This window comes from Palaemon carinicauda, chromosome 15 (assembly GCF_036898095.1).
Source record: "Palaemon carinicauda isolate YSFRI2023 chromosome 15, ASM3689809v2, whole genome shotgun sequence".
NCBI lineage: Eukaryota > Metazoa > Arthropoda > Malacostraca > Decapoda > Palaemonidae > Palaemon > Palaemon carinicauda.
The window spans coordinates 43,636,034-43,648,843 of NC_090739.1; the positions used below are offsets into that span (position 1 = coordinate 43,636,034).

At 48.9% G+C, this 12,810-nt stretch overlaps 1 protein-coding gene across 4 annotated transcripts in view; it reads left to right on the top strand.

Annotated features, from left to right (window-relative positions):
* The window catches only part of LOC137654278 (probable methyltransferase-like protein 25), a 167,891-nt gene that overhangs the window by 17,868 nt on the left and 137,213 nt on the right, over positions 1-12,810 (top strand). The window lies entirely within an intron of this gene.

Consider the following 12,810-nt stretch of genomic DNA (forward strand, 5'->3'; position numbering starts at 1 on the left):
TCATTACTTGTACATTCGTTTATCTCTTATAAATCAGTCGCTGGGTAATAATAATCAAGGGACTCAAATTCAATTTGTTCCAACACAGATACAAACGTTCGCTATTACAGTGATACCTCTGGATACGAAAGTTTCTGCTTACGAAAAATTCAGGATACGAAAAGCGATACAAAGATTTTTATGCCCCAGTATACGAAAAAATTTTCAGGATACGAAAAGCTTACGAGATCCCAACTCGTCGCCGAGAGTACAGTACAGTACCTTTTTTTTTCAGGGTATCAACCCTTAATTTAGGTGTACAGGTAACAATACACCTTCACTGATCCAAATGCTTTACATACAGTACCGTAAGTTTTATACAGTAGTAAAGAAAATGGACCGTTTTCTTAGGGCTTGGAGGGGATAACTAGGCTATAACTACATTATTGAATAATCTCATGGTGGTTTCTGGAATGGATTAGGCTGTTTTTAATGGTTGGGTTAATTATTGAATGATAGAAATGGCTGCATTGCATGTTTATTACTACAGTTTAGCGTGTTTATGAAAGAAAAGGTGACTTTTTGTAAGGCTTGGAACGGATTAGGCTATTTACACGTAAAACGCGACTCAGGATACGAAAAAATCAGGATACGAAACCGTATCCTGAACGGATTACCTTCGTATCCTGAGGCATCACTGTAATAGGGTATTGCTTTCGGCAATGCTGAAAACCAGCCAAGACAATTTTAGTGAGGGATAATTACCCCATCCACTAGTTAGCGGGAGGGGGTTGGGGTAGACTAGCTACCCTGCTCACTCACACCTGTCGGTTGAGTAACAACTTTTGCTTTTGGCTCGGTAGAGTGCGGACGTGCCGTCTCTCTCTCCCGTTAAACAAACTGCCTAGACTTTATTACTTTTCCTTTTTCTTTTGTAAGTATCGGTGTGTGTTTGGTTATTGTCCCGCTATGCGGACATGTCCAGGGATTTAAGGCCGCCGCTACGGCACCTTCATGTCGTCCGTAGAGACGGACCCACACCTTTTATGCCCGGCTTGCCGGGGAACTTAGTGTTCGCGGGACAACACCTGTTCCGAGTGTAGGGAGTGGCCTGCCTCCCAGTGTAAGAGGTTTGCTTGTAAGAAGAAGAAGTCTAAATGTGAATCTTCGCTTTCGGGGTCTTCCTCGAAATCGAAGAAATCGCGGGCTTCTGCTTCCTCTACGCCCAAATCTCTGCCTGAAGCTAATCCTCGACCAGCCCTTCCGGGGCACGGTCGAGCAGTAGCGCAGGGCTTGTGACTCCAGGTCAACCCTGTGGGATAGACAAAGGTGGCAGCTCCCCTAGTGAGTCGGCTCCTTCTCTTCCCCCAGGGAGTGCCTGTTCTTTTCCAAACCTTGTGTCTTTATGGCCATCGCTGGACGTCGATGGTCCCCCTACGAAGGAATTTCTCCTCGAACTCCTCGAAAGGGGAGCAGAGAGAAGCCGGTCATCTCTTTCCTCTGCGGAGGTCGATCCTCCTCTTCTGGGCGCAGGAACTGTTGCCCGTCGCTCAGGCCGAGAGGCTGGTTCCGACGCCGAGGAGTTAGCTAACCCACCAGGGGCGGTGGCAGGCCTCTCTCCAAGGCAAGCTTCCCCTTCAGGGGAATATATCTCTCGTTCGCAAGAGCAGATTGCCTCTGTGCATCGGCAATCTCCTTACGCTTTTGGTTCTCCTCCAGGGGCAGAAAGAGAACCTTGTTATAAGCGTAGTTCTCCTTCGGGTGAACTCTCCTCCCCTGCGGAAGGATTATCTGTAGACCTTAATCAGTCTCCCCCTCGGACGGAGTCTGTGAACGTTCCTCTCCGGAGGTTCGTAGAGTGGAGGGGTGGGTAACCCCTCTCCACCCCAGACGTTCTCCTCCTCGGGCTGTGAGGAGACGTCTTTTTGAACCTGCTGGTTCTCCTCACGTTAACCCTTTGGGGTCTCGTGACGATCACCCTTTGGGCTGGAGTGATCGTGAGCCTTCGGGCTCTTGTCGTGCTGATCCTACGGGTTCTCATGACAGCAGGAGTCCTTTGGGTCTCCGTCGCGCTGAACCCTCGAGCTCTCGTAACAACGGTAACGTTGAACCTCCGGGTTCTCATACCGTCAGTCACGTTGATCCTTCGGGATCTCGTGACAGAGGAACCTCGGTTCCTCGTTACATTGACCCTTCAGGGTCTCGTAACCTGAGTTACGCTGAACCCTTGGGCTCTCGTAACTTTAGTCGCGCTAACACTTCGGTGTATCGTGACAGAGAAACTTCGGTTTCTCGTTGCATTGATCCTTCGGGTTCGCGCAACACAGTTCACGCTGAACTTTCAAGTTCTCATGACCAGTCATTCTTTTCATGACAGAGAGTTTTCGAACTCTCGTTGTGTTGATTGTTCGCGCTCACACAACACAAGCTATCGTGAACTTTCGGGTGAGCGTAGCAGTGAGTTCTCTCACCAACTTGAGAGCTCTCGCGTGCACGACCAAGTCGGCGCGCACGACCGTCTTGGCGTGCGCAAACAAAATGGCGAACATGGTGCGCGGGTTCATCCTATGGCACGCCATATGCACAAACATCCTGTTGCTCATCATGCGCGCCAACATCCTGTTGCTCACCATGCGTGCAAGCAACCTCATGCGCGCCTCGACAGGAACGGCGCGCGCACGGGCACCCTTCCACCTACCAACAGTTCGGCGCAAGAACGCACGACCATCTTGGTGCTCACAATCAGTCTCTCGAGCCCCTTAGGCCTCAACAGAGACAACAGTCGCCTGCGCGACCGAGCCCTGACCCTATCCCTAAGGGTAGGCCTGTGTTGATCTTGCCTGTAGGGAAGCCTCCATCAGACAAGAGGGTTAGGAAACCTGCCCAGGTTCCTAAACCCAGGGAGCAGTTCTTTCCTAAGTACCTCCCCCTTAGTTCCTCAGGAGCCCGTAAACCCCCGTGGCTTAGCACCTTATTCAATGTAATGCGCCAAGCTATGAAAGAAGTCGTTCCCCACTCCCTGTCCTTAGGTTACACACCTAGGATCCCCTTATCGCCTCCTCTCTTCCCAGGGTCCTCTTCTCCCTCCGATCCTAGGAGGAGTTCGGGAGATCCCGCACAGGCAGGTCCTTCTGGCAAGGGGAGACCGTCATCCCCTCGCAAAAGACCTCTGGAGGAGATTAGGCATGAACCTCAGGGTAGCCCCCTGCAGTTTAAGATGCCACAAGCCAAGCCAAAAGGGAAAAGGAAAAGGATTCGTCTTTCACCCCCCAAGGAGGATAGGGTTACTTCCTATGGAGACTCCTTCCGTCCTTTATCGGTCGAGATAGTGTCTAAGGAGGCACGACCTGCGACCGGATGGGACTCACCCCTTACGGCAACGGACTTACATTCCACCTGTAAGCCGACGGAGTCCTCTAAGCCCTTGGGGACAGAGGACCTGCGGCCTCGTGGGAGGGAACCGAAGGATTTGTTCACCATCCCCAAATCCTCGGCCAGGCTTCCTTCCTCACTGCCTCCCAGGCAGCCGGAAGCGAGCACCTCCTCGGCAGTCTCCCTATCCCCAGTTTATCCAGTTGATGACTTCAACCCATTCCGGGCTCCTATGGATGAGAGCTCGGACGTGGAAGGGCAGAGCGATCATGAGGACGACTCTCTGCCAGCAGCCGCTAGCCCTAAGCTTATGGAGGATAAGAGGAAGGAGTCAGAACACGCCTTCTGGCAGGTCCTAGCCTGCATCCGTTCCATCAATGGACTCCCAGATCCATTGGCAGCCCCTCTAGATGGAAAAGAAATGGTCTTTGACCAGTTCTATGGCACTCAAAAACCTCATAGGACCAGTGCAGCTTTGGCCTGGTCAAAGGCGTTGAAGAGTGCCAAACAGAAGGCAGTGTCCCAGGCAACTGGGTCCACCTCTTCTCTCCGCTCCAACTCGTCCTCCAAGCTCCTACCTCCTCCGTATGTGTTTCAAAGGAGGTACTACGAGATCCTTGGGGAATCTCTTCCAACGTTGCCTCTCGACCACTCTATAGAGGCACTCTCGAAGGCCACCGCCTTCGAGAAACTTACGGGACTTCCAGTCTCCTTTTCGGCCTCTGAAGTCCTAAACCAGGAGGTGGCGAAGTACGCCATGCAGGCTACTTCGTGGCTGGATTTCTGGTTAGGATCCTTAGGACAACTGATGCGGTCTAAGGACCTATCTCAGGAGTCCTCCAGGAAGTCTTTGGAGACTTTCCTATTGTCTGGCACTCGGGCCATCGAGTTCCTCTCCCATCAGGTAGTGAACCTTTGGGCCAACACTATCCTTTAGAGGAGAGATGCCATCATAGGCAAGTTCCATAGACATTTCCCTCAGGCCGAAGTAGCGAGACTGAGAAATGCTCCATTCGAGGGCAATTTTTTGTTCCATCCCGAGGATGTCGAGCGGGTGGCAGAGAGATGGAGGAAGTCCAGTCAGGACTCCCTCATCCAAAAGGCCTTAACGGCTAGACCTTACCCCTCTCAGCCACAGCGGAAAGCACAGCAAAACCCGCAGCCGAAAAGAGTTAGAGACCCAAAACAGCAGGGTAAAAAGGGAGCAAAGCAGGCCTTTCACAGCAAAAAGTCCTTTCCTGGAGGAAAGGGTAAGAAGGGATCTGGCCGAGGCCGGTCCCAATGAGACCAGCAATCCTCCCATTTGCCCACCTGTGGGGGATGCCTGCAAAGCTGCTGGCAGAGGTGGCTTCACCACGGGGCCGAACCCTGGACGGTCGAGGTGATTCGTTTAGGGTATCGTATCCTGTTCACGCGCTCTTTCCCTCCACTGACTCGAGTGCCAATTCCATCGAACTCCTATGGGAAGGGATCCGCACAGGAGTTTGCCCTCAGGGCCGAAGTCCAGTCCATGTTGGAGAAGGACGCTCTTCAGGATGTCCTCGACTGGTCCCCAGGCTTCTACAGTCGACTCTTTCTTGTGAAAAAGGCATCTGGAGGCTGGAGACCAGTCATTGACCTCTCGGCCCCGAACAGGTTTGTTGAACAGACACCTTTTAGGATGGAGACGGCCGACACAGTCAGACAAGCGATAAGACCCCAGGACTTCATGTGCACTCTAGATCTGAAGGACGCATACTTCCAGATCCCAATTCACCCGTCTTCCAGGAAGTATCTGAGATTCATGTTTAATCGGAAGCATTACCAGTTTAGGGTACAGTACTGTGTTTCGGTCTTTCCACAGTACCCCAGGTATTCACGAGAGTATTCACCCTAGTATCATCTTGGGCTCACAGAGTTGGCATCCGTCTCCTAAGATACCTGGACGACTGGCTGATTCTGGCAGGCTCGGAGGCGGCCCTTCTCCGCCACCGAGACGAGCTTCTAAGGTTTTGCCAGGATCTTGGGATCAACTGCTCCCCTCTCAAGGACTGGTATACCTAGGCATGCGATTAGACACCCTAAGGCACAAAGCATTTCCATCAGACGAAAGGATCCAGAGACTGAGGGAGATAGCACAGGTCTTCCTCAGTCGGGAAGAGCTCCCGGCGCAGTATTGTCTTCGCCTTCTCGGTCACACCTCTTCCCTGACCCGACTGGTCCCCAACAGTCGCCTCGGGATGAGATCCTCCACTGGCGACTAAAATCCCAGTGGAACCAACTCTCCGATTCCCGGGACCACCTAGTCCGCATAGGGCTAGAGGAACACTCGGACCTCAGGTGGTGGCTGGCGGAGCCGAACCTCTGCAAAGGGGTCAATCTTCTCATCTCTCCCCCGGAATTGATGCTTGGGCATAGCTATGGCCCTGGTTCTTCTAAGCAGATTATTCTGTGACGCAGGTTTAACAAAAAAGGATGTGAATGCTCCAGGTGACTTTCACAGCCTTTCACCTGCAAGACATGACCAACAGGAACTCGATACGATTTCTATCGGTCCAGTGGGGGCTGCACAACAGCTGGTTGTATACCTCAAGCTCCTTATTGGACAAGTAGCAGAAGGTTGAGGGCACTGTTACCCGGGTTTAGTCTGCATGAATGAAAAGATTTGACTGGCTCTTATTCTTTTCTTCATCCTACCCTCTCGTGGGGAAAGCAGCATCCTGGGTTCTCTGCATAAGCTGACCTCAAACCACTGCAGGTAAACCATGCTCCCTTGTGTACCTAGTATTGTATTAAGTTAATACTGTTGCATCCCCATACCGTGGCGAGGTGGTATTGGGAAAGTCTTGGTTACATCAGTTTTTTCCTACAATAGACTCGGAATATGTTTACCTAGACAGTCACACTTCTGCATGTCTCAACACACAGCTTGCGTAGGCCGCGGACCTTGCGTAGCAAGGTTTTAGCGAGGGCAGGGACTCCTTATTTCTGAGTACTAATGTACTCAGATAAGGAGCCCCCGGGTAAAGCCAAAAGCCAGATTGGCAGGAACGTTCACCCTTCCTAATTGGTGAGTCACCCCTAATAAATAGCATGGATTGTATTCCCGTTATGGAGCAAATGACAAATTCTTAGATAATTTGTATTTTTCCTAACTATACAAACCTTAGCTATTTATACAAACTTGCCCGCCAGCACTATCCCCCTTGAAATCCTACCTCCAAGCAAAGTGAGCTAAGTCACAGGTGTGTGAGCGGAAGTGGTAGAAACTACCACCCCTACCCCCCGCTAACTAGCTCTGTGGGTAGTTAACCCTCGCTAAATTTTAATGGCTTGTCATTTCAGCTCTGCTGAAAGTATAACTGCCAATAAATAGCTAAGGTTTGTATAGTTAGGAAAAATACAAATTATCTGAATTTGTCATATTAAGCTAATACTGCTGCGTCCCCATACCCTGGTGAGGTGGTATTGGGAAAGTCTTGGTTACAACTTTTTCCTACAAGAGACTCGGAATAACTTTACCTAGACAGTCACACGTCTGCATATCGTAACACACAGCTTACGTAGGTCGCGGACCTTGCGTAGCAAGGTTTTAGCGAGGTGTGGGGACTCCTTATTTTTTAGTACTAAAATACTCACATAAGGAGCCCCCGGGTAAAGCCAAAAGCCAGATTGGCAGGGACATCCACCCTTCCTAATGGGTGAGTCACCCCTAATAAATAGCGTGGTTTTTATTCCAGACACGGAACAAAAGACAAATTCTTAGATAATTTGCATTTTTCCTAACTATACAAACCTTAGCTATTTATACACACTTGCCCGCCAGCCATATCCCCGTGGAAGTCCTACCTCCAAGCAAAGTGAACTAAATCACAGGTGTGTGAGGGGGAGCAGTAGCAAGCTACCCTCCCCAACCCCCCCCCCCCCAACCCCGCTAACTAGCGGTGTGGGTAGGTAACCCTCGCTAAACTTTAATGGCTCGTCATTACAGCTACGGCGAAAGTAATACCCCTAATAAATAGCTAAGGTTAGTATAGTTAGGAAAAATAAAAATTATCTACGAATTTGTCATATTGTTTTTGGAAACATTTAAACAAATTTTGTATTTACATTAGAGGAAATATCAAGATTATTACAAATGAACTAATAATCAGATATACTGTAGTATGGTAAATTGTACTAATGATTGTTACAATAAGTTGTTCCGTAACTGGAATACAAACCACGCTATTTAATAGGGGTATTACTTTTGGGCACAGCTGAAATGACGAACCATTAAAATTTAACGAGGGTTTGCTACCCACACCGCTAGTTAGCGGGGGTAGGGGAGGGTAGCTTGCTTACCCCCCCCCCCCCCCACACACACACACACCTGCGCTTGAGCTCACTTTACTTTTGGCTCAGAGTTAGAACGGTTGTTTCCTCTCTCTCTCCTCGCCTATTTTGGACTGCCATAAATTTTTGTCTTTTTACTTACTTTTTCTTATTCTTGTAAATATATTTCTGGGCTTGAACCTGTGCCGGCTAGTGAATAAGCTCCTATTAGCACTTATTCTTAGGTAATTTACTGCTAAATATACCAGAGAAAAAATGTAAAGGAGTGCTAGGTTAACTAGCTCGCTCACCTATTGGTGTCGGTATGGAATTGGGCGTATAATCCAGAGGTCCCGCACCATTTAGATTCATCCACGACAAAGACCCCAATAGAGGAGAGCCGTTCAACCTCACTCGGCACCACCAACTCTGCATCCGCTCAGAACCCAACTCCTTTTTAGCACGCCTGTGTGGTAACCCGCTAGTTTGTGCTCTCGTGTTTTTGCCTTATTTTTCGTGGATTATGGCTTCTACATCGGTTTCCCAGGAGACACCGTCTAAGTTAAGTACCAAGCTATGTTTTGCTGTGTTTTGAGCAATCTAGATCGTTTAATATTTAAGTTATAAGAGTTTATTCTCTTCGATCATCTCGGTCTTGCTCGATTCCGCTTACGGTTGGTACTCCTGTTTTGAGAGCTTTTAGTTTCACTCGCGGTGTTACTAAGTGTATTATTTTTATTATTAGTTTAAATTTTTATATGTTTTATAGTGGATATTCATTATTTAGCGTTTAGAACCCTTGTGGTTCATATTTAGGGCCGATATCAGATTACGTATCGTAGATGGCTTGCCGACCTTCGTTACTGGGCGGCAATTTTTATTATATAAGCCATCAGGTTGTTGTCCTTCGGGATTTATTCATTATTTCGCATGCCTTGCCCTAATTTTTTATGTGTATATTTATATATTTTTCAACGCTATTACTTTTATAATGAATATTTGTGCTTATTACTCCGTATGATCTGTTTTGGTAGTGTTTGGGGATCGTCAGTTGGTAGCCCTGCTGCTCCGTATCACGTGATCCTCCCCCAAGCTCCCCCTCTCGCTAGGTTGGTGGCTAGGCTTCTCTCCCCCCTCCCCTAGGGGACCGTTGCCTTCCCTTCTTTCAGAGGGGGTAGTTCAGTGTTTATGGACTTTGTCCTCTCTCCGGGTGTCCCGGCGGTTTCGTCTCTGTCTAGACTGGTTGGCCACCGGTCAACAGAGTAGGATCCCGGTGCACCCTATTTTATATTCACCTATCACACTTTTATTATGTTATACGAAACCCTCCGGGTTCTGTTGGTGGTTCTTATCTACGGTTCCGCCCCCCCCTTAATTTATAACAGTTACTATGATTATATATGACAGATCACTATCCCGGAGTTCCTATATGTATTAGTTTATGGATGTACTTTTATATCCCGGTCCGGGGCTTAACCTCGCTCCGGGAAATCAGACACCATGTGTGTTAATTCTTTGTTGCATCCTTCTTTATGATCCCGGCTCGACCGGAATGGATAGTTATACTCTAGTCTTAAGTTAGACTTATGTTTAGGCCCGGGTCCTCCGGACCCGCCCCTACTTAAGAGTATTACAGTTAAGCTCTAGTCTTAAGTTAGACTTATGTTTAGTCCCGGGTCCTCCGGACCCGCCCCTACTTAAGAGAATTACAGTTTCTCATATACTATTCTTTTTATAGATGGTGCATTGTCAGACGACGGCCTGTGCGGCTGTTCTTCACCAGCCTTGTGGCCATACTGTGTGTAGGTCTCACGCCCTCTGCGGAGTTCAGCTGGAAGACATCGTAGTCTGGCACCCTGATAATTGTATGGTCTGTTTTGACCTCATCACCACCCTTGGATCTGATTCGGTGAGTCCCGTTGGCTATGTTGTCTTTCTAATTATTTTACCTTTATTTGGTATACATACACTATTTAGTAAGATTTCTATGGTCTTGAAGGACCTCCGGGAATCTTCCTTTCTGTAATTCCCATTATTATTTCAGGCATCCCCGGAGCAGAAGACTGCGGCTCGGGCCACACTGAAAGTGTGGGTTGGGGGATTTGCCCGAAACGTGAAATCAAAGCAGCCTTACGTCCTCTCTGAAGACTACTGTGCTATGATTTACCCTAATGCCAAGTCTTCAGCCGCTGTGGCTAGAGCTGTTGCGGCACCCATCATTGCCGACATTGATGCCACTATTTCGGGATTCATCGACCAGGATCAAGATCCGTCGGATGCCCCCGGAGATCTGGAAGACAATGTTGCCTCCTTGAACTTGGATGTGGAACCTATGTTGTTGGATGATCCGGATGCAGGTAGGGTGGTAAGTGAGGCAGGTATTACCGGCGCTGAGATTCCTATCCTCAGCCCCGCTCTTTCTTCTTCATCTGATCTCTCTTCTTTCCATGGTTTTTCTGGGGACCGCGATTCGTCTCACCGATCACACCCGGTTCCCCCCAAAGATAAGTCTAAATCTAGAACTTTGCCAAAAGCTCGTAAGCCCCACAAGGCTTCCCATAGTTCTAAATCAAATACAAACCCGTCATCTAAGGCTTCCGGCTCCTCCTCTAAGTCTCATGACCCGGGAGTACAATCCGCCACTTCTGCTCCTAACCCGGGCCTTTCCGAATCAGCCATGCTTCGCATTGTGTCGGAGATGCAATCTAAGATTGTGTCAGAAATGCAGGCCAAGATGGACACGATGTTCTCTAACATTGGTCAGAGACTTGGGGCATTAGAGCATGGTGCTCCGGAGCGAGTTCAAAGCTCTCTCATCCCGGACGCCTCTAAGCTTCCGCCGTTTACCAAGAATAACCCTTGGCGCATGGCTCTTCATTCCCCGTTCTCAGACGGGATGTTAACGTTGGAAGGTCTTGGTACTCGTCCACTAGAGGATTTTGAATTCTTTCCTCCTGGTCTCGCATTTCCATTTCATGGTTATGCCAGGCTTACCGAGGAAGCTCTGGTTCGGCTGGATAAGGTCCCCAAAGAGACCGTCATTTTCCCAAAGGAACAAGCCCAATCTGTTTGGGCTAGGTTTCTAAATGATATAGGTTGCACCAATACCATGTTGACGCCTCATAAAAGTTCTTTCACAATGTTCCTAATGGACAAGAATACCGTGACTCCATGCGTCACTAAGATTGCAGAGCTTGCTTTTCAATACGCTCTGGAGGAGAAGCCCTTGCCTCCACTAGAGGATTTTGAATTCTTTCCTCCTGGTCTCGCATTTCCATTTCATGGTTATGCCAGGCTTACCGAGGAAGCTCTGGTTCGGCTGGATAAGGTCCCCAAAGAGACCGTCATTTTCCCAAAGGAACAAGCCCAATCTGTTTGGGCTAGGTTTCTAAATGATATAGGTTGCACCAATACCATGTTGACGCCTCATAAAAGTTCTTTCACAATGTTCCTAATGGACAAGAATACCGTGACTCCATGCGTCACTAAGATTGCAGAGCTTGCTTTTCAATACGCTCTGGAGGAGAAGCCCTTGCCTCCCATCCGAGAGGTAGATCCGATCTCCCTCCTTCTTCCTTCAGATAATGAGTGTTGGGACAATGTCCATACCACCTTTACTTCTGGCAAGCTGACAGCGGACTGTGCGTCAGTAATTTTTAGTGAACGGCTTCCCCGTCTCCCGGAATCCCTTATTAAACAGGAGTATGATTCCCGCCTACGTGTTGGTCGAACCTTGAACTTGGCCACTTCTACGGAGTCGATAGCCTTAACTTATGATACTGAGAGTATCTTTAAGTCTCTCAATAAGGCTACTTTGCAGTCGTTATATTTTGACTTATATGACTTTGCTCTTGCTAAACGTAGGTGCCGCAAACACGTCCTGGCTGAGGCGACTATTAGGCACGAACCGAATAAACTTATCCGGTCCTCTTGTTGGGGCCAAATCTTTTCCCTGAGGATCTTGTGGAGGAAGTCTTGACAGAGGCTACTAGAGTTAATCAGAGCCTTAAAGCCCGTTGGGGTTTGACTCCTAAGCGGAAATATGATCCCGCAAGTTACCAAGCCCGAGGTAGGAAGAAGCTCCGCCCGTATACCTCCACTCAGTTCCGGCAACAGCAAAGTAGCTCGTCCGTTTTCCGGCAGCCTCTCCCTCCATCTCCTGCTGTTCCTGCACAGCCTTCCACCTCTCAGGCTCCTTCCTCGGACGACTACGTCACCGTTCTGCTCCCTAAGAGCCAGCTTCCCGGTGCCTCCACCACCTCTCCAGCCTTTAACCAATCTTATGAGGCTCAAGGCTCTTCCCAGGGTTATAACAGAGGTAGAGGCTACCACCGTGGTTCATACCAGAACAGAGGTAGAGGTAGATTCTTTCGCAAGGGAAAGAACTCCCGAGGCGGACGTGGAGGCAACTCCTCAAGCCAATACTGAGGTGCAGCGGGTAGGGGGGAGGCTTTATGCCTTCCGCAACAAATGGAGGTTCAGTCCCTGGGCTTTCAGTATCATCTCCAAGGGACTGGGGTGGAGTTGGATTCAAGGACCTCCTCCAACGAACAGATTTCATCAGCATTCCACTCCGGACCTAGTCGAATTTGTCCAGGACCTGTTACAAAAGAACGCCATACAAGAAACGAAACACCTGAAGTTTCAGGGTCGGCTGTTCAGTGTCCCGAAGAAGGATTCGGACAAGAGAAGAGTGATTCTAGACCTATCCCTTCTCAACTTGTCCATTCAATGCGACAAGTTTCGAATGCTTACCGTCTCGCAGGTGCGGACCTTACTTCCCCGTGGGGCCGTCACCACCTCTATCGATCTTACAGACGCCTATTATCACATTCCGATAGCGAGACACTTCCGTCCGTATCTAGGCTTCCGCCTAGGAAACAAAAATTACTCCTTCAAGGTGATGCCTTTCGGGCTCAACATCCCCCCAAGGATCTTCACAAAGTTAGCAGAAGTTGCTGTTCAGGAACTCAGAAATCAAGGGATTCAAGTAGTAGCCTACCTGGACGACTGGCTCATTTGGTCAGACACCTCCCAAAATTGCCTAAAAGCCACTCACAAAGTCATCCAATACCTTCAATCTCTAGGCTTCCAGATCAACTTCAAGAAGTCCCGTCTTCTTCCGAAATCAAAGTTCCAATGGCTCGGCCTGCAATGGGATCTTAT